Below are 20,640 nucleotides of genomic sequence, written 5' to 3' on the forward strand. Positions count from 1 at the left end.
ACACGCAAATGAGTTCTAGAAAAACTAGAAAAATCTGAACAAGATTTAGTTTGCATCAGTGTGTTAATATCCTGGGTGTTACCACTGGGAGGACTGTAAGTGGTGCATGGAATGTGTATTATCTCTTGTAACTACATGCAAATTTACAATTATCCCAAACTTAAAAGTGTCATTAAAAAACAGCTTTAAAGTGCTTTCACAACATTCTCAAAGATGTTGGATTATATACACTTGACTAAGGAATTCGAATTCTTTAAAAGTAGGCTTCCTTCAGTTTCTTCATGTTCTACCTTTGTTGCTCTCAGCCCATGAAGAAAGAGAGATTTAGGTAGACAGAAAGAAATGACTTGAGGTTGTAACAAACACAATTTAAAAAAAAAAAAAATCACTATTTTTAAAAAGTAGATCTTAAAATGTCCTTGAACATTTGAGATCATAACATAATGACATAAACAACTATTTATGACCTAAGAAAAACTGCCTCCTTTGGTACTTTGAAGTATTTAAAAAATCACATAGAATTAAATTACAAAGCTCAAAACTTGTTTATGCAGCTGGTCTTTTTTAAAATCAAGGAACTTTAAACCTACAATTCTAATAGGCTTACCGGTGACACCCCGATCCTTTGAAAAATAAATGAAATATCATAAATCATTTGACAGTTTTTAAGCTTAGATTTTTATCGTCAGACTCTTTAAAAATAAAAAGCAATATGAAAGGATAGGATCTTGCTTTGTGCCCTATAAAGTTTAAGACAGAAAATAAATCATACTATTAAATGTCATTTAGAACCTTAACTTCAATACTTAGGATTAAATTGGCATAATATTCATGGTCATTCCTATGAGAATTCATGCAAGTCGAGTAGCTTTTCTTACAAAATATTGCAGAACTCTGGCACTTCTGTGATAAATGAAGCAATAAGGCTTTGGAATTGCAATTGTGTGTATTTAAGTACTTCATATAAGCAACCAGACTGTCATCTTGCTGGATATCTAGCACTATGAACTTATTATCTGTTATCCAAAGGAATGTCTGAATACTTATAAAGAGTAAAGGGTTGGGGTAAGCCCTTAAAATTTAAGCTACAAATGTAGGACTACATTGCAGCCACAGTGTCCAAACTTCATTTTCTTGGCAAGTTAATTTAATAAAAAATACTCACAGATTTTGCAGGAAATGTAGAGATGAAAAATCTATAAATATCTTGAAAATGTTTAGGATTCAACAGAACAGTTAAGATCGAGATATCAGCCACAGCATCCTGAGAACTGCTATAGTGAAGTTGCAAGAAAACATATTATGGGAGACATTCTCCATGACCTGGTTTTAAGGTAAATTCAATGATGGGTCAATAATCAGTTCAACTCATAAAAGTGTGCTTTGAGAAGTCACCTGCACCAGCATTAGGGGAGGGAGGTCAAAGCTGGGCCCTCTTGGTTATCCGGTCCATCCTATTTTAAAAGAATTCTATTGAAGGAGATTAATTCCAAAGGCCAAAAAAATTACTTCTGTCTTTTCTGATGGTTTCACTTACCTATCATCTAAGTGAAAATTCATTATTTTCTTTCCCTTCTTGAAGCAATAATGGCATCACTTCTGAGAAACAGTCTCAGAAGATTTAGAGTATACCAATATAAATTGTAATAAATTTAGATTTCAGTAGTTTTTCTAATTCACTTTTAAGATGCAGCCACCAAAACTGTGGCCTCTAAATAAGGCCACTAATGTCACATCCATATCAGGCTGTGTATAGGCATTTGATAAACCTTTGAATGAATGAATTAGTGATACCGGAAAGTCTACTTCTTGTATTTTGCGTATCATATTACTGCTAATGAACAATCCTTAAAGATTATTTAAGTGTACCTCTAATTTCTCAAGAAATACTGCATACCAAATAGTATTTTCAACATATGTGCAAGTTATAAAGAAAAATAATAAAGTGAACACTACTTTTCTCACTGGCCAGTTTAGAGAACACATTACTTATAACTTTGAAGTCCTCTTTATGGTCTTTCCCATTCCAATTCCAATCCTTTTCCCCATGCCTTCTCCCCAGCATTTTTTTTTTTTTTTTGCTTTCCTTTGTGGTGTTACCATATGTATCCCTAATCAATATCTTTCTTAATTTTATATGATTTTGGATGGAGTTATATTGGTTGGGATCATATTGGAAGTATTCTTATGGTACTTGGTTTTATTCTGTTCGTGAGACTTATCCATGATGATATGGTTGAATGTAGCACGATTTGTGCCTTCTCTTATTGATGGATATCTGAGTTGTTACCAGTTTTCTGGAACACATTATGTATTTCTCTATGCAGATTAACAAAAGTTTTTAATGCCTCAGAGTGGAGTTGCTTGGTTGATACATGCACAACTTATTAGTTAATGTAAATGTATTACATGGTTGATTCAAAGTGTACAACCACTGGCAGGGCAAGAAAGTTCAGGATGCTCCAACATCTTTGCCAATCTAATGGTAAAAAAGTACTTCCTTGTGATTTTTTTAAAGCTTTTTTCCTTTTTGAGGCAAAATTTATATAAAATGAAAACTTTCCTTTCCCAATTCGGTTACTTTGAATCTTTGTTTGAAGTCAAGTAACTATATAAGTGGGTCTATGGCCTCTGTTCAATTGTATTTTGTATTAATCTATTAGTTGATCCTTACAGCAGCATTATGCTATCTTGGTTATTGCAATTTTACAGTTGCAGTCGACTCTTCCAACTATGTTTTTAAGATTTGTCAGATAGTCTCAGTCTTTTACATTTCCATGTAACTTTTAGAAACAGCTTGCTAATTTTACAAAAAGGCCCGTGGGATTATGCTAGGGATTATGCCAAATCTACAGATCAATTTTGAGAGAAATGTCATTTAATTGAGTCTTCCAATCCATGAGTATGGCATCTCTCTTCATTTATCTAGATATTTAATTTTTCTCAGTATTGTTTTGTTGTTCTTAGAGATTTTCCATGTCTTTTATTGAATTTATTTCTAAATGTTCTAATTTTATTAGAAATGGGAAATAGGTTCTATTAATGATCATCTCAATTCAAAAATACTTATTTCTCAGGGTGCCTCCATCACATTTTCACTCCTTGGAAACATTAAATGAATCAAAATCATGAGAAAGTTTATTTAATATTAAATAGTATATACTACATTCTGTATGGTAAACAAGACAAGAATTTCTACAAATGAACAGAGACTCTGTAAGTTGGCAGTAAAATAAAGGAATGGATAAAGTCTAACAATATACACGCTGGAAATGGGGGTGGCAAATTTTTATAATCCACTCACATTTTAAGTAGATTCTCTGATGGGGAAGAAGGGTGCCAGACATACTATTCACTACTTCAGGCTGCAGTTGCACTGATCTTTTAGGTATAGGACTTTTGCTATCTAACTAGTCCAAGGCCAAAGCTTTTTTGACATCTGGCCCACACAGTCATGACTACAGGATTCAAGGAGAGAAGAGCAGGAAGTAATTAGCTTTGACTTTGAGCAGATATAGTTTAAGCCCTTAGATAAAATTTCAGCTCTATGTCTTCTGCTAAAGACAGAACTGTATCCTGAGATGCTAAGGATCCCCACTTGGTCTTCTTTCCTTTGTAACTTGTTATAATAGTAGTTTCACATCTTCCAGTTTACTATGGCTCCTTTTCTTCCTGCTATGCTTTTTCCTGGAGCTACTAATTTTATTTTCTGTACCTTCACTATCTCATTCTTCAGACCACTGTACATACAAGGATCTGAGAGTGAATTAATCAAATTTCCAGTTATTACCACAGAGATCCCCAAAGACATTCCCTTCATCTCTGGCCTTGCTGGCTTCTCATTTTCCTTCTCCTTTTCAAATCTTTTCTCCGTATGCTTTGCCTTTTTTGCTCTACTCTTCTTTGTCATATTTTTCTACTTCCTGAAGCCTTTCTTTTGCTTTTTCAAGGTTTATACCACTATAATACTCTTCCTCAGGATCCTTTAAGATGAATTTCTGCTTTGGTGGCCATGCTGAACCTACTTCCCTTCGTCAGTAAAAATTTCTTTTTCTTTTTCTTTTCTTTTTTTTTTTTTTTTTTTTAACAGAGTCTTGCTCTGTCACCAGGCTGGAGTGTAGTGGTGTGATCTTGGCTCACCACAACCTCCGTCTCCTGCATTCAAGCTATTCTCCTATCTCAGCCTTCTGAATAATTGGGACTGAAGTCACACGCCACTGTGCCCAGCTAATTTTTGTATTTTTAGTAGAGAAGGGGTTTCACTATGTTGGCCAGGCTGGTCTCAAACTCCTGACCTCAGGATCCGCTGGCCTCAGCCTCCCAAAGTGCTGGGATTACAGGCATGAGCCACCACACCCAGACAACAATTTTTTATTTTACAATGTACTCTCTTCAAGGTCCAACCAACTCAAGCATACGGCACTATCTCTCCTTAAAGAAATCAGCATCTAGGCCACCTTCAGCCTCCTCATCTGTGTTCATGAACTTTATAGAAATTTCCTCGGTTTTCTTTGCCTTATCAGTATTAGAAGCAGACTGAGTTTGAGGCTCCTCTGTTTTCACTACTTTTTTCTTCCATTTTCTGCCTCATCTGCCTCTCTTCTCCTCCTCTCCCTCTTCACAACTAATACCATTGGCCAGCGTGTACTCTTCCCCCTCCTGCTTCTGGTCTCTTCTGATCTGACTAAAGGATGAACAGCATATTGTTATTGAAATAGGCTCTAAGTTCTTCCAATGTAGTCAATGGTAAGAGATAAGAGCTGCATTCTCATAACAACTCTTTGGTCAGTTGTTTTTATATTTTCTGCAGAGACCTTATCCAAAGTGTCATAACAAGAAAAAAGAGACAAAGCATATTGAGGTAGAGACAACTTGTTCAAATCAAATAATTATCAGAAACACTAATGTACACAGGAAATGAAACACCTTTGGAGGTTGTCCTTTTAATGGTTTCATCTTCGGCTAAAAGGGACTCCAGTATTTTCTAGATGTCCCTAAGTTTTTCTGGATTGATTTTTCCTTCTTTCATAGGTATTCTCTTCTTGAGAAGTAGCTATGCTGTCCTTTTTTTCTTCTGAGGGAAATAAAATTAATACAACTTCACCATCCTCATTTTACCTGGCAGATCGATCTGCCCTGGGAATATGAGTCGGCATCCTCTGGGCAATCAAACCAAAGAACCCAATTCATGACCTGGGTATCCTGCAGCCTGGCTGCAGGATCAGTAATAAAGAGCACTGCTGCAGCTCTCTTACAGGTAAACTTATTACAGACTTCATTTTTCTCATCTGCTGCTGTCAACCATGGAGGTCAAGAACAGAAATAGCAGAGTATAGCCAGCAAAAACTTGGTTAAGATACTTGGCTTTTTCTTTACCACTGGAAAAAACCATAATATTCTTTTGCAAATGGCTTCTCAAAAAGGAATATTTAATATATTTTACTACAGTTCACAAACTATGTAGTTTTGTTCCAAAGCGGCAGGAGTGTTATATTTCACTTTTGTCCCCAACACAAATATATTCAGTGTTTTTCTAACTCAAGTATATAAGATCTTTTACAGATTTGATTTGTTTTACCTAGGAAGAAACAAACAATGTTTCCTGGGGAGATTTTTGGTAACAGCATTCATGATATCAAGCAAACTCCATGCTCAAGATTCTAAACTTCATCCATGAACTAACCTTTGGAGATGGGGATCATGATAACTTATTGCTTCATCTTCGTGCTAAAGAAGTTGAACCTGTAGGCAAACAAGTGTATTTATGTGGTTGATTAGCAGCTTCAAGTACATCTTTACCTTTCAATGTTGGGTAAAAAAGGTCTGTCCTCCAGTGCTGCCTTAATAAAGGCGCAAAGAAATCATCTGTACATTCTTCTCAATTTAAAGCTAGTTGCCTATGACTTATAGTTGAAGGACTATTTGGACAGATATAACAAATCCATAAGTTACCTATTCTTTTCTTAAGTATGGCCTATTTTCTCAGAATGAAATCTGAGGCCAACATAATTTTTCTTTATAAATATCTTGACCTATTTTTCTTGCTCCCCCGCCACCAAATTTTATCTCTGAGGTCCAGCAACTTTTCTAGACCCAGGCACGCAGTATGTCCTTTCAACGTTTAGATTCAAGTTGTCATTTATTTCAGAAAAGTTTATGCTCTAAACACTGGTTTTCTTTCATTAAGTTGGGACTTTTTGTTGGGTCTACGATTATGCGTATTATGGCTCTACTCTGCCTTTCCGTATGTACCCATGGTCTTGAAATTGAGGAACATCTGAGGCTGCTCTAATGCTTTGTAAGAGATATGTAGGGATAGCTTTAGGGCAATCTGTTTCCAAGTCCTCAACTTTCATTTTTGCTAATACCAATCTTTCTGAGAGTGTACAGGCAGCTAAGGCATCAAGTGGCCTCTCTTCTGACTTCCCAAAAGAAATGTATACCTCCTGGGTATAAAAACCTCCAGGGTTCCAAAAATGGGAAAAATTACAACAAGGCTATCTATGAAACCTCCTTTAATCAAAGCACTACAGTAAGGCCTTGTTCTTTCCATGTCTCATACAGACCTTATTAAGAAATGGACTATTGCCGGGCGCGGTGGCTCACGCCTGTAATCCCAGCACTTTGGGAGGCCGAGGCGGGTGGATCACGAGGTCGAGAGATCGAGACCATCCTGGTCAACATGGTGAAACCCTGTCTCTACCAAAAATACAAAAAAATTAGCTGGGCGTGGTGGTGCATGCCTGTAATCCCAGCTACTCAGGAGGCTGAGGCAGGAGAATTGCCTGAACCCGGGAGGCGGAGGTTGCGGTGAGCCGAGATCGCGCCATTGCACTCCAGCCTGGGTAAAAAGAGCGAAACTCCGTCTCAAAAAAAAAAAAAAAAAAAAAAAAAAGAAATGGACTATTGGCCCATATTATTATACGGTAAATCGAGTGTACTGTAGAATGAAGCAGTTCTACGATATACTGTGAGGACACTTTACTTATATGGATTACCTCTTCCATACTCTTATTAGTGTTAAAGAAGTATCTCTCTGGAGACTTTAGTGAGTGCAAAGCAAAGAAACACTGAAGGCAGCAGCATCTTACTGTATCCAGGCAACACATGATAAGGCTCTGTGCCTTATCTACTTAATCTATATTAGAATTAGAATTCAAGCCATAGTTGTCATGGAGGCATATATTAACATATTTATTTGAGATGAAAATCAAGTGGGACTTTTACTGACAGAAGGATGTCCGATTTCAAAGATTAAGTTTGAAAATAAATACCGGCTTTGTCAATTAGATTAAATGGCAACCATTTTCCCTAAAGTGAGTAATCTACACTTATAGCTGCAATGTTTTGATAAAAATATATTTGAGGAATAAATTAAGAAAAACCATTGCTGCCGGGTGCGGTGGCTCACGCCTATAATCCCAGCACTTTGGGAGGCCAAGGTGGGCAGATCACCTGAGGTCAGGAGTTAGAGACCAGCCTGGCCAACATAGTGAAACCATGTCTCTAGTAAAACTACAAAAAATTAGCCAGGCATGGTGGCAGACGCCTGCAATCCCAGCTACTTGGGAGGCTGAGGCAGGAGAACTGCTTGAACCTAAGAGGCAGAGGTTGCAGTGAGCTGAGATTGCACCACTGCACTGCAGCCTGGGCAACAAGAGTGAAACTTCCTTTAAAAAAAAGAAAAAGAAAAGAGAAAAACTATTGTCTAAAAATTGTATGTTGCCAAGTATACACTGGAATTAATAATATTTTAAACAACCCTTTCTAAGTATGTTGAGTTAAACAGGGTGTCCCCAAGTAAAAGAGTAGTAAGTGTAATGGTCATTTGATAAGTCTTAGTTAAGACTTTTTGATAAATTTCCCCAAACTGAGAAAGTGATAGCAAATTCTCCTCCAAGTTAAGTGATTTCTAGTCCTTTGCTTTCTACAAATGATGGTGTAACTGAGTTGTCAGTAGAAACATCATTAAATAATTTGTAGATCACATTATGATTTCTGGCATATAACTAAGCAGAATGAGCAAAGTTAGCAAGTGATGCAGTGTTTCCATCATATTGTAAACACCGACATTTTTAAGCTCAGGTGTTATGTCACTGTTTTAAATGTGTATTTGACTTTGCTCACCTCTCTCTTGCCAAATTTCCATAACCTCACTGTTTTTGCTGTATCATCTTACTCTCTTGTACTCCTTCCAATGTTGTTTTCATTTCACGATTTCATTTTCTTCTTCAATTTCTTTCCCGAGTTCTGCTTCTAAATGCATAATTTTTGATTTTATAACTATAATTACTAACATTTTAATTTTTCCCATTTTGTGTATGATAAGAATCCACTTTCCATCGTTTTTTATATGGACACTCTATTGCCTCAGCACCATATACTGAAAGCTGTATGCACCTTTTTCCCCCAGTGATCTTCAACACACACCTGTTTTGTCATAAATCAAGCTTCCTACTATAGGTGGATCTGTTTGTAAATTTTCTGTTCTTTTTATCTGCCAATCTGTATATCCTTATACCATACACTGGCTTAACTACTATGGTTTTATATTGTCATTATATAAAGGCAGCAAAAAGTACTTCCTTGACAGGAGGAAAAACACTTTCTATAGGAATAATATGTGATTATGGGATGACTGCTCTTCCATTTAAGTTCAGAATTATAATGTCAAGTATCATCCAAATAATAATATTAATAGTAATCATACAATCTCAAAATCTGTTAGGGATTTGATTCTATGTGCAATGAGAGAGAATTAACATCTTTGCCACATTAAATATTCTAATCCATTAATGTCTTTCAATAAAAGTATATAACTTTCCAGTGAAGGACTTAGACAATACTTGTTAGAGTTCTTCAAAAGATATTAGTACATTGCTATGTAAATTATATCTTTTAAAAATTACATTTCTATAGTAACTTCACTATGGAAAGGTCTTGTAGATACCATCTTAACCAAGTGATCAAGGTTAACATGACCAGTAATAAGTCGTTTTGTTACTGAAACACCAGAAATTTGGTCTAGATCCTGCTGCTCCGCTGCACAGAAAGCCAATGACTGAGACAACGAGTGTTGCCAAGGAAGAAGGCTTTAACCATGTGCTGCAGCCAAGCAGATGGTAGCTTAGTATCAAAATCATCTCCCTGACCAACTACATTAGGGATTTACATACCAGGGAAGAAATGTAACAATGTGTGAGAAAACAGGAACTCTGGAGGGGCAAGGAAGCAATCATGATGAATTGGGGGAGGGGGGTCCCACGTTTCATTGTTTGGATGTGGTGATCTGGTGAGTTTCAGTTCTTTGATACTTATTTTTAGAGGCCTGAAGGTCATTTCCTGAGAAAGGAACTCAGATAAAAGAAATCTAATTTCCAGCTTTAGGACCAGAAGGGTCAATTTATGTTTACCCAAGAAACTATCTATGGGACAACTGGGTGGGTTTCAATATTGATTTCATTTACTGCCTGATATATGAGATTACTTGTGATATAATAATGATAAAACACCAAACTCAAACTGATATTCTTTCTACAAAAGACCTGACCACTAAACTTCAAAAGTATCAAATCCCTGAAAGAAAAGATCAAGAAACTGCCTTAAATTGGAATAGACTTAAGAGATGGGGCTATTGAATGCAATATGGTATCCTGGGTTAGATCCTGAAATGAAAAAAGAATATCAGTAGGAAAACTGTTAATATCAAAATAAAGGCTGTAGTTTAGTTAATATTAGTATGCAAATGTTAATTTTGTTAACTAACAGCTATGTAGAATGTTAATTATTTCAAAATAAAGTTGTTTTTAAATTTTCTGTTTTGTTGTTGTTGCTGATCTATAGAAACGCAACTGGCTTTCCTATATTGACTTTACATTTAAAAACTTTGCTAAACTCTAATTTTAAGAATTTAGCTGCCAAGTTCTAGGAGCTTTCTATATAGAAAGTTAAGTCACTCGCCAATAATGACAGTGTTTTTCTCCCTTTCCATTCCTACATCTTTTCTTGTCATTGTCTCCCACCCCTCACCCCTGAGCCTGACTTACTCTGTTGGCTAGGATCTCTAGGATCTCTGATACAATATTGAACAGAAATGATGATACCTGCAGCTTTATCTTTTAAGAGTGAGATTACATCTGTTGATGCCCAGAACTAATTTTAATTTCACAGAATAATCTGGGGAAGATTAGTTGTTTTTGCTTTGAATGTTTCCACCACAGAGATAACAATATTATTTTTTAAAGTTTCAAATACTGAAAATGTTTATCCAGAAAGTATAAAAGAATGTATAATACAAAGACAAAGAAGTAACACAAAGACACAAGAGATAACATACGGTACTATGCTATTAAAACAAAACAGAACGTATCACATTAACCTATCCAAACGTTGCCACCCCCTTCACAGTCTGGGAGCTGTCATTGGGAAGTGGTTGTCCAGTCAAAGTTCACCCTTTCCAAGCCTTTCCAACCTTGTAGCAGATATGGCCTTGTGAGTAGTTCTCCCCAAAAGAATGTCAGTGAGAATGACTAAATGCCAACTTTCAGGTTAAGGTTCCTCAGAAGCAGGTAAGGTATATTCATGCTCTCTTTCCCCAGCTGCCAGCGGACTCCAAAGCCCACTTTATGGAAGGTCACCAAATGATCAAGAATGCCTTCAATGCACTGCTTCATTAGCAATAAATGCACTTTAATTGGATTTATGCTATTATACAATTTGGAATGCATTTATTATAATAGCTGGCTTTCCCTAATATAAAAACATGGTATTTTTGAGGGGGGTGCTGACTTTAAAGAAACTAAAATATATGGTGACTGCTTAGCAGCCAAACAGCAGGAGATGAAGAAACTGAGAAAACGACAGAAAGGTACTTATGTCATATAGTCATAAAATACTTACTAAAAATATTGCTTGCCAAAACTAATCCTTGGTGATTGAAGTGAAAATGTGGTTGCCTCCAGAGGTTTAAAGTAAGAAATTAACTGGAAATGAACACCCGTCTTGGGCAATGGAAATGTCTGATATCACATTTTGGGTAGTAGTTACATGGATGTACATAACTGTCGAAACTTGCTGAACTCAACAATTAAGAGCCGTGAGTTTACTCTATGTAAGTTATATCTCAATTTTTTAAAATGCCTGATAGAACTTCAAAAGCAGAACAGGTGTCTACCAGACCCATGGAGAAAAGAGATGAAAAACAGTATTAGAATAACGAAGTACTACTTGTTGCACTTATCAAAGATTAAAAGAAAGAAATGTGCACAGGCAAGCACTGACAGATTTGAGAGTAGAAATGAAAGGAAACAGAAAATTCAGAAATTTGGGGGGCTCCCAGGGTCAGAAGAGCTGATGGTTCTGGATCTCACATGGTAAAAAAGAAGACTGAAAAAGACTGAGCAAAACTGGTCCATTATGTTTTCTCAGGCAGAGGGACTCGGCCTTGTTGCAAATCAAGTTAAGTTAACTTTCCACAAAACCCATTTTTGGTGGCCATACAAGAGCCACCAGTAAGTTGAAAGAGAAGACAATAAAAATAAGGAAACAAAATAATTTAGGCTTGAGAATTTTTGGTGTACTTGGCTAGAATGACCATAACATACGTTGTCGAAACTGGGGTAGTTTTCAGAGTGGAAGAAAGCATTATTACTTAACATGCCAAGACAAGAGGTGTAAGTTAAGACTGCCCTTGCGAGCCTGGACCACACAGTCACTCTAATGCTAGCACATGATATTAACTACAAGAGGTCAAAAGCCATCTCGGTTTTGGAGGAATGGCATTGCCAAAACCCTCACAAGTGATACCTATAAGCCTTTGACTGTTTGACCCCTTAAACAATGCTCAAGCTCCCTGAATTGAAAGAACAGAAAGAAGGAAACAAAGACTACAGTCTCCACAAAGGGCATGTTCGCCAATGTCCACATATATGTGACCTTAGAGGAAAATGGGCAAGGAAGACCTTGCAGAAGGCAGAATCAGGTCCTGAGAACAATAAACAAAGAAGTTCCTCCCAGACAGCAGGATCCGAGGCTAATGAAAGAACATTTCCCACACTAGCTAAAGATTCTTCAACATGCTTCCTGCCATCCATGATTTTTGTCACTGTCAGTATTCCTAATCTTAACATTGAAGAACCCTGCCCTTAACCATTACTTTGCACTCTAAAACCGTTCCCTCAGTTTTAGCAGATTAAATGCAAACTTATAATGTGCTGACTGGCCTAATGCAATAAATTACAGACATTGCACATAAAGTGATGGTGAAAATAAACCATCTTTTACAAAGATCACTGAACTGATGGCCAGGAGGCTCTTATTTCATCCAACCTTCACTATTAACTATGTGATCCTGGAGAAACCATGACTTCTCAGGACTTCAGTTCTTTCATCTGTGAAATGAATAAGAGGATGCTTTCCAGTTCTTTAATTCTAATTTAAAATTCTTGACCCTGCTGAGCCAAAAAAGTACAGAAATTCTCTATAAAATATCCACAATCGACTAGTTGGTCCAGTTTTTATAGCAGAAGCAACTCAGCACAATGCTAAGAAGCTATATTGGCAAGAAAAAGTTCTGGCACTCTTATTTCTGATTTTTCTATTTTATTTGGGTCTCAGTACAATAAAGAATAAAATGTAACCTTTTTTTTTTTTCAGTGGGAAAAGGCACTTGCTTTCCATTTCATTAAGTTTTAGAAACTAATCCAAAGAGAAGGAAGGGACCTCCACTCACTCTAAAACTTCAATACTTTGAAATGATTATAATATTTACACACTAGAATTTAAAACATTTGAAAAACCAAAATGAATTTGGAGAGGCTTTTAACCTAAAAATACCATAATGACATATTTGATTAGTTACATAGTCAATAACAGTCACTGAATCCTAAAAATAATATTTTTTGCTAATAATTAACATTTGAAAACTATGTCTGCTAAATTTCAACTTTTGATACCTCCTCTAACTTTTAGGAGAAAATGACATTCAAGATTCTGTCTTCTTCACTGATGAAGGAGAAGACAAAAGGTAATATTCTACATTGAAACTTTATTATTTATAAAGATCCAATACACTTGTTTATAAATATAAGAGCCAAACATTCAAAGAGAATAGGACACACACACACACAGGCAAACATTCTGCAAACCCTGCTATCACATTTTGATGTTTCCATTTGAGTACCGATATTTAAGTCTTATTTGTTCTTATTCAAAACACTTTGTATATGACATTTGTTTTTCCTGCAGCTCTAAGATCAGATCAGTTAACTCTAGCTAGCCCTCATTGACCCCGAGTCCCCTGATTCTCTGTAGTTTCAATTTTTTGAGAGAACGAACCCCTTATCTTGTGGAGTTGGGGAACATTGCTGTCCAGCTAAGATGAGGTGAAGTCCTGGGAGTTCAGCTAGTCCTTGGACAGACTCTCAGCTGATCATCTGTTTTTAGCACCATTTCTCACCTCCTCTTGAACTTCCTGATATCAATGTCATCTCCTCTGCAAGTGCTTTGGTTTTTACCTTCTGTACTAAGTCATGGTATCATATGCTTCCTGCTTCAGATTTTATGGTTTAAGGTAACAGATGAGACCTACCTCTGACAAAAAGAGTTGGAATTTTTGTTTCTATTTCCTTTGTTTAATGCTAAAATTTTAACAGAAGAAAGCAAATGGTGGCCGGGCACAGTGGCTCACACCTGTAATCCCAGCACTTTGGGAGGCCAAGGAAGGTGGATCACAAGGTCAGGAGATCGAGACCATCCTGGCCAACATGGTGAAACTCCGTCTCTACTAAAATACCAAAAAAAAGAAAAAAATTAGCCAGGTGTGGTGGTGAGCACCTATAGTCCAAGTTACTCGAGAGGCTGAGGTAGGGTAATCACTTGAACCCAGGAGGCGGAGGTTACAGTGAGCCAAGATGGCAACACTGCACCCTAGCCTGGCGTGAGACTCCGTCTAAAAAAAAAAAAAATGCAGATGGTTCTTTACTTAACATCTTAAAGCCAGAAACTACAATCTATGATTTCATGTACCATGTTTAACGGTGTGAAGTCATGACAGTTTTGGACTGATAAGCACACATTCCCATTTCGCTTCTAATTCCTTTGGAGAAAGCCTCTTCTACCTCCATGAGCCCTGCATGGGGCTTGCAGTCACTGGGCTATGCCCCTCCACTGGGGCACTAAGAAAACATACCAAGGCTGGCCCACCGGTATACCCCATTCCCAGGGCTCAGTGACACAAGGATCCATACATGGGGTCAAAGAGAGTCAAGCTACATTTTCTCTAAGGCACGTAGCTAGACATTTGGTGTGACAGGTTCTCTTTCTGCTGAGATCGGTAAACTGGACGAACAACAGTCTTGAGCTGTTAGTGGTCATCTTACTGACCATGCCTGTCTGAAGAATGACAAATAAACTGGCAGAGAAAAGGGAGTCCAAATGAGATCATTTGAGTTCCTGGTTGAAACCACGGCTGAAGCCAGATGCACCTCTGGAAACCATAGTTACAGAAACAATTAAGTTTCCTTTATTTTCATAAACTGGTTTCAGCTGGCTTTCTTTCATTTGCAACTGAAGCAGTCCTAATGAACATATCATTGAATTCAAATGTTCCAATTACTAAAACTCAAACAACAGAAACAACACTTCTTTCCCCCAAATTAAATACCCTAACTTCTTTTATTCAAATAAAATCACAAATCAGAAATAACGGTCGCGTATGTGTCCCTTTCACCATTTAGGTAAAATACTTTGACTTTAGTTGAATATTAACTTCTTCAAAGTAGCAGTATCTTTTATAATGAAGTGCATGTATATTCTATAGTACTAAAAACCTAATAGCCACTAACCTAACAGTAGGTTAGTGGCTACTGGGTTTTTTGTTTCAGCCAGGTACTTCAAACATTCTTGAAAATTCTTTGAACTTTCTCTATCAGAGCTCTCAGATTTTTAGTAAAGATCAAGTTGTATAATTATTTTATGTAAAGACTTTGTGGAAAAACGAAATATCTTAAAATATTTGTTCCCTTGGGAGGAAACATATAATTTAAATTCAAAGAATTAGTCAGTCTCAATCTCTGACCCAGAGACTGGGGACCAGGATAATTTTAACCTGAAGATTTATAAGGAGAAGGTAGAGGGTAACAACGTGCTCCCAAGAAGATAAGTAGGAAGGCTTAGAAATCAGTGTTCCTTGGACACTCTCCCTGGAGTAACTTCCTTCATTGCTATCTGCAAACCATTGTGCTCAACAACCCAACAGGCAATATCTAAGCTTCTGGGTTTGAAGTTCTTTGGGTCTTCAGTTAGCTTCAAGTGCGTATAGGGGCCAGGCAGGTAATCTAAAAGAGTGAACAGGCTGACATTTTTAAAGTATTACAGTTGCATGCATTAAAAAGAAAACCTTATTTAAAAAATTCTAGTCTCTCTCTATTTATTCATGCAATATTTCTACCTAACTATCCCTGGTTTTCCTATGGTTTGTTTCATAATGCTATCTTAAATAATAGTTTTTGGCACTGATACTCCTTGTATACATTTAAATTATACATAAATAAGAGCTAATAACAATGAGAATAGTTCAGTCCATAAATACGAGCTAATAACAATGAGAATAGTTCAGTTTATTGAGGACATAGCATGTGCCAGGTAATGTACTAAGTGCTTTACATATGTTAAATTATTTTGTCCTTACTGCAGTTCTATAACCACCTTACAGGACTGTGCCGCTATCCCATTGTATAGACAACAGCACTGAGGCACTGGGTGATCAGCTCATCCAACATCACATAGCAAGTAAGTCACGAATTTGAACACAGGCACTCTGCCTCAAGGAACCTTGTCCTTAACCATTACTCTGCACTCGACAGAGAAGTATGCCATCGGTTATGAGTTGAATTATGTTCCCAAAATGATACGCTGAAGTCCTAACCCCCAGTACCTGTGTGACTGGTATCCTTAGAAGAAGAGGAAAATTTGGATGTAGCAGACACAGAGGGCAGACAGCCATAAAAAGATGGAGACAGACTGGCTTAATGCTACCACAAGGCAAGAAATGCCTGGGGCTACCAGAAGCCAGAAGAGGCAAAGCAGAATCCTCCCCATGAGCCTCTGAGGAACATGGTCCTGCCAACATCTTGACTTTAGATTTCTAGCCTTTAGAACCGTCAGAGAATAAATTTCTGTTCTTTAAAGCCACCTGGTTTGTAGTACTTGCTTACGCAGTCAGTCCTAGAAAATTAATACCATCTCTCATTTATACTGAAGTATGTTATCCAATCAACTTGCTATTTTCAATTTTAATACAGATGGTGGCATGAGTAACATTTAAACTTTCCTCTAGATACTGTTTAAAGAAAAACAACAGCCAGGGTTGTTATCGGTTACAACCTATAATCTAAAAGCCCAGCCTCCTATCTAATAGAGGCAGCTTCTACTTAGCTCTAGCTGGTTACTGCCACATGCAAGAGCAGGATCAAAGTTGCTGGGTCTTTCAGTTTCCAAGAGAATGCAGAAATTTGGATTTCTGCATTAAATTAGTTAACAACAAATTATATCAGTTACTAGTTAAAATAATACTTGTTAACAAGCAACTTATGTTTTAAAAACAAAACAGCCAGGCATCGTGGCTTGCACTTCACATTCCAGTAACTCAGGAGGCTGAGGCGGGAGGATCACTTCAGCCTAGCAGTTTAAGGCTACAGTGAGTTATGTTAAGAGCGCTGTACTTCAGCCTGGGTGACAGAGTGAGACCTTGTCTCTAAAAATAATAATAATTAAAAATAATAAACATTATGTAGGCTAGACAAAACACATTTATGAACCAAACTTGTCAAGAGGTCCTGATTTTTACAATCTCTGTTGTATGTTTTCTTTGCTTTCTGTGTGTACTGCCCCTTGCACTTCACTTGACCTGGTCCCAACTGCAGCTATCCATCTACCAGATGTAGAAAGCAGGCACAGTGCAGGGACTGGGAACCATGCTGAAATCAGCATCTGAGGACTAGGGAACCCTCTTTGGGAGGTAATGAGTTGGCAGATGCAGCAGAGTTGCACACATTCAGGAATCAAGACCAAATGGGTGCGCTCTCCTTGACCTGTATACACGTATCTGAAGTCTGATGCTGCTCCTCTCTCATCAGTTGGTGTCCCACGTAAAAAAGACTTAGAGCTTTAATTGGGTAAAGGTTTTGTGTAAGGCTAGGATACGACTTAATATTTCTCAGGCTGTCACTTCATTCATAGCACTGTCCTTACAATTTCATTGAGTTCTCCAAACTTCTTACTTTGTGTGTGTGTGTGTGTGTGTGTGTGTGTGTGTGTGTGTGTGTGTATGTGTATGTGTGTGTGTATACATACCTGTATGTATATACTTGAAGGATTTGTAAGTTGATATTAATAGTTCATAACTGTCTTTCAGTATTCACCATATTGTAACCTAAAAAAGTTGTCCAGAAACTTGCAAACATTTTTGAAAAGCAGTTTTGTAAAAACAGTTTTACAAAATGTCTTTATTCCTCAGGTTTGTTCTGAAACTTTGTGTGAATGTTAATACCAACGCTAGTTCAATAAGCCATATCGCTAGTTAGTAGTCTCATTGGCTACAAACATTTCTTTGGTATCTACCAGAGTTCAGACCTATTTGCTATACAGGTACTTGATACATTGCTAGGACACTCTCTACTACACTGACGTATTAAATGCACAGTGAGGCAGCTTGGAACACCACAGTGTTTGGAACTTACAAATCTGACCAACATTATTTTTAGTAAGTTCATAGAGCAATGCTAGGAAGTAAAATACCATAAAATATGTCCAACTCATCTCACTGAATCTTTATTGTTGTTGTTGCTGCTGTGTTTTGCTTCAATTAAACATCTCTGAAATTTCTATTGGTTTTTACACCTATGAAATCATTTGGAAACTCCCTAGATGATTATTCTCACAGCAACCCCAAATGGTTAGTAAAGCAGGTTTTATCTCCATATTACAGATGAGGAAACTGAAGCTCGGTGGTGTTAACTTGTTCAAGGTTGTTAGTGACAGAGGTTGTCTCAGTCTATTTAGTGTTGCTATAAATAGGTCAGGATGGGTGATTTATAAAGAAAAAAAGGTTTCTTTGGCTCATGGTTCTGCAGGCTGTACAGGAAACATATAGTTCCAGCATCTGCTTGGCTTCTGGTGAGGGCCTCAGGCTGTTTCCACTAACAGCTGGGGGCAAAGGAGAGCCACTTGTGCAGAGATCACATAGCAAGAGGAGAAGCAAGAGGACGGGAAGTACCAGGCTCTTTTTAACAATCAGCTTTTGTGGAAACTAACAAAGCAAGGAGGGCACCAAGACATTCATGAGGGACCCACCCCCATGACCCAAACACCTCCCCTTAGGTCTCACCTCAAACACGGGAATCAACTTTTAACATGAGATTTGGGGAGTGTATTAGTCTGTTCTCACACTGCTATAAAGAAATACCAGAGACTGGGTAATTTATAAAGAAAAAAGGTTTAATTGATTCACAGTTCCACATGCCTGGAGAGGCCTCAGGAAACTTACAACCATGGCAAAAGGAAGCAGGCACGTCTTACATGGCAGCAAGCAAGAGAAAGCATGAAAAGCAAGGAGGGGGAAAGCCCCTTATAAAACCCTCAGATCTGGTGAGAATTCACACTCACTATCATGAGAACAGCATGAGGGAACTGACCCTATGATCCAATCACCTCCCACTAGGTCTCTTCTTAGACACGTGGAAATTATGAGGATTACAATTCAAGGTGACATTTGGGTGGGGACAGAGCCAAACCATATCAGAGGGGACAAACATCCAAACTATAGAAGAGGTGAAGCCTGTACTCAGACCTCCTAATTCTAAGTTTACTGATGTTACCCCACAAATAAGCACCATGAAGATTTGTAAGACCAGGATGATTAGACAGTCAGACAGCCAGATCTGTAATCAAATCCAATTTCCTTTGCTGACTCAACTTTTGACTTCGGGTAAGTTTTTTTAAACCTCTATAAAGTCCAATTTGCTCATTTGTAAAATGGAGTTAAAGTGGAAAACACATGTAAAGAACATGGCACAGAGTGGGCACTTGAGAAATGTTACCTCCTTTCTCTTCCCTCTAAGCAAACCATTCACTCTCTGGTTAAATGTTTGGGTGATTAGCAGAAACTTAAGTAGCTTTTAGAAATGTAACTCATAGGATGTGGAGATATTGATAAAACAACAATAAATTCATTGTCATGGGCAAAGACCATGGTAGAAACTATTGTCACATGTGTACTATTAAAGAATTGCCAAGAAAGGCATTGTTTTATAAAATTTTATGATGTTGAGCCTTTTTTAAAAGGAGGCAGGTCACATCAAAACTTTATGAACTTATTCTCTGCTAATTAATGTGGTTCATTGCCTCCAAACATAAAAAATTTTTAAACACATCAAAGAGATTTGAAATGGTTCCGACCTGTGGTGAGCCTTGGGACTCCTCAGTGTGTGTACCTTAGCAGCTATCATGTCCCCCATAGGGCAGAAGCAAAAGAGCCACCAAGATCCTTTGTGCATCCGTGCCACAAGAGAAATTCTGACTCCTTTAAAACTCCTCTCTGCTGGCCCAGTTATCCCTTTGGATGAGGCTAGGGTAGGGGTGCTCATTGACTGACACCAGCAGATGGATCCAAATGGGGGGTGAGGGACTGCACTCCTTGCTGGAGAAGCATAAACTCAGAGAAAGAACAGGTGTTGTAGTCAAGAGGCATGCTTGGGTCTAACATCAGAAAATTATGCAATTATCAAATTTAATGCTAAAAATATTAAAATCCATAACACGACTTAGAACATTTCTTCACATTTGAACTTAATGCTAAGGAACTGTGTGCTAATAACTACTTTATACTTGTGATTCTGGCTCTTGGCACAATCACGCAGGACTGGGTTTGTGTTATTGCATATGTGGGAAGTTATTAAATGCTTTATAATGATTACGTTAAAGGTCATATTCCTCATACACATAACTTCACTTACCATTATGAGTTAGACGGGTACATGAGTAGACAATGGTCTCCTTCCATTAAATGCAAACTGGCTGAAATTACTATTTAAGTTGCCAGGCCGAATGAGAAAAGAGATCAAATTAATGAGGATGAAGTTGTATAATCAGTTTATAAAACAGATCATGCTGAGGTCAAGACTGACATCACCAGCTCCCACACATCTAACTACACTTAAAAAGGTGACTCCTCTTTTTCACCACTACCACTGCTCTAATTCAAGCTGTTTCTTATTTCTTTTTTATTCACATGTAGCTGACAAATCATTTATCTTGGCAAACACCAATCTGATCATGTCACACATCTCAGAAACCTCTGAAGTCTTCCCACTGCTTGAGGGACAGAGGCCCAACTCCTCAGGAGGGCATTCATGGCTCTCCTAAATTTGGCCCATTCTTCTAATTCAGGGATTTTCAACCCTGGCTGAATATCAGAACCACAAGGGGAGCTTTAAAAAATAAACAGGCTTATGTCCCATGCCCCTGAAACTCTATTTACTAGTTCTGGGCTAAGATCTGGGGATGCAATCTTTACAAATATCTATGGACGATTCTTATCTACTGCCAGGGTTGAACCACTGGTCTATTTCTGCCCCCCTATTG

The 20,640-nt window shown here is 37.6% G+C and overlaps 1 protein-coding gene across 26 annotated transcripts in view; it reads right to left on the bottom strand.

Annotated features, from left to right (window-relative positions):
- Positions 1-20,640, bottom strand: part of ZNF438 (zinc finger protein 438) — a 171,125-nt gene that overhangs the window by 68,555 nt on the left and 81,930 nt on the right. For 2 of the 26 annotated variants that reach the window (XM_074405200.1, XM_074405199.1), the window contains exons 7-8: positions 8,128-20,082; positions 5,684-5,742 (exon numbers count right to left, since the gene is read on the bottom strand). The exons of 17 other annotated variants lie outside the window; for them this stretch is intronic. The gene's annotated coding sequence lies outside the window, so the exon portion shown is untranslated. Of the gene's footprint in view, positions 1-1,165; positions 5,743-8,127; positions 20,083-20,640 lie in introns of all 26 variants that reach the window. 7 more of the 26 variants (XM_074405214.1, XM_074405206.1, XM_074405201.1 and 4 more) reach the window with 6 other exon arrangements.

Source organism: Saimiri boliviensis, chromosome 8 (genome assembly GCF_048565385.1).
Source record: "Saimiri boliviensis isolate mSaiBol1 chromosome 8, mSaiBol1.pri, whole genome shotgun sequence".
Lineage (NCBI taxonomy): Eukaryota > Metazoa > Chordata > Mammalia > Primates > Cebidae > Saimiri > Saimiri boliviensis.